Source organism: Fukomys damarensis, unplaced genomic scaffold (genome assembly GCF_012274545.1).
Source record: "Fukomys damarensis isolate Sample0158 unplaced genomic scaffold, DMR_v1.0_HiC HiC_scaffold_14, whole genome shotgun sequence".
Taxonomy (NCBI): Eukaryota; Metazoa; Chordata; class Mammalia; order Rodentia; family Bathyergidae; genus Fukomys; species Fukomys damarensis.
In genome coordinates, this window is record NW_022900926.1 from 73,091,805 (window position 1) to 73,093,648 (window position 1,844).

The window sequence follows — 1,844 nt, forward strand, 5'->3', positions numbered from 1 at the left end:
ATATATAGCCTTATGAGGCCATCAGATATGTAGCCTTTTGTTGACTGAAATGTAATTTTGTAGCAAATGACTGTATGTGTATGTAGGATCTATTTTAAGAATAAGATGAGGACTAAAATTAAGAACTCAGTTGAAAGGCTTAAAAGCAGATTAGATACAACTGAAGAGATGATTCATGATCTTGACCATAGATGAGAAGAAAATAAACTTCATTACATTAAGCAACACAAAAAGGAATACTGAAAAGAATCTGAGGGGCAAATGAGACCCAGTGTAAATGTTTGTGTAGAGTCTTAGAAGAAAATAAGGGAAACAGTGTTACATAAAAGAATTTTGAAGAGAAAATGGTTAAGGATTTAAAAACTGACAAAAACATAAACCTACTGATTTAAGAAGTACTAGAAACTCCAGGCGAGTGAATAAAAAAAAAATGAGGTATATAAAACAATTTTTAAAACCCAAAATTATAAAGCAGTTAATATAAAAAACACATTATGTTCAGAGAAACAATATTCAGCTAATTTTTCAAGAAAACAAAGTCAAAGAAAAATAGTATTTTCAAAAGAATATTTTTAAAATAAAAGATAAGAATTAGGAAGATAGGTCTTTTTCAAAAGAAAAGGGGACTAAAGCCAGGCGTGGTGGTACATGCCTGTGATCCCAGCACTTGGGAGGCTGAGGCAGGAGGATCACTGTGAATTTGAGACCAGGCTGGGCTACATAGTGAGTTCCAGATCAGTCTCAACTACAGAGTGAGACCCTGTCTCAAAAAAAAAAACCAAAAAAAAAAGAAAAGAAAAGGGGACTAAGGGAAGGAGGAGAGAGAGGGGAGGGAGAAGGGATGAAAAAAGAATTGAATTAAGATGCATTATGCGCATGTACCAACTTCCCATGAGGAATGTAATCGTGGGTTGTAAACATGTACCAATAAAAAATAATAAAATTATTTTTAAAACAAATGAAAAAGGATAACCACTAACTTAAAAATCTATTCCCACAGAAAATATCATTAAGAAATGAAAGCAAAATAAAAACATGTTCAGTCAAATAAAAATTGAGGTAATTCATACCAAGCTGACACACACTAAAGGAAAACTTAACAGTGTTTTTCAGGTAGAAGGCAAGAATTCCAAATAGAAGAAAGGAAACGAAAAAAATAATCAAAACTGTTATAAAGTTAAACATAAGGGGAAATCTAAAATTATATTGACTTTATAAAATAATAATATCCTAAATAGTTAGAATATATGTAGAATTTAAATATATACAATACATGAAAGGAGGAAATGGAGTTAAAGTGTTCCAATATCTTTAACATTGTCTTGAGATTTAAAAAATTACTAATTTATATTGGATTTTAATAAGTCAAGGATGCTTGTTATAATATTTGGGTCTATAAACATATACTTAATTCTACAAAAAGAGGTGCCTTGACTCATGTTAGAAGATGACCTTTCCAGGAATGATGGTTAATGCCTGTCATTCCAGCACTCAGGCTGAGGCAGGAGGATCGCCATGAGTTTAAGGCCAGCCTGGACTACATAGTGACATCCTGTCTCAACAAACAAACAAACAATAAACAAAACAAAACAAAAAAAGATGATCTTGATTTAGGTACATCCCTCTTGGGAAATTTTTTCTTTCCTTTTGGTACCAGGGTTTGAACTCAGGACCTTCCACTTACAAGGCAGGTGGCGGAACCACTGGGCGAAATCGCCAGCTCCCTCTTGGGAAATTTATTTCTTCAAATAGCCTAATTTTCAACCAATTTAACAAGATTAATAAAAAAAAGTTTTTCAACTAGAAGAATAAAATTTATAGATTTTACTATCCCAATGATAATA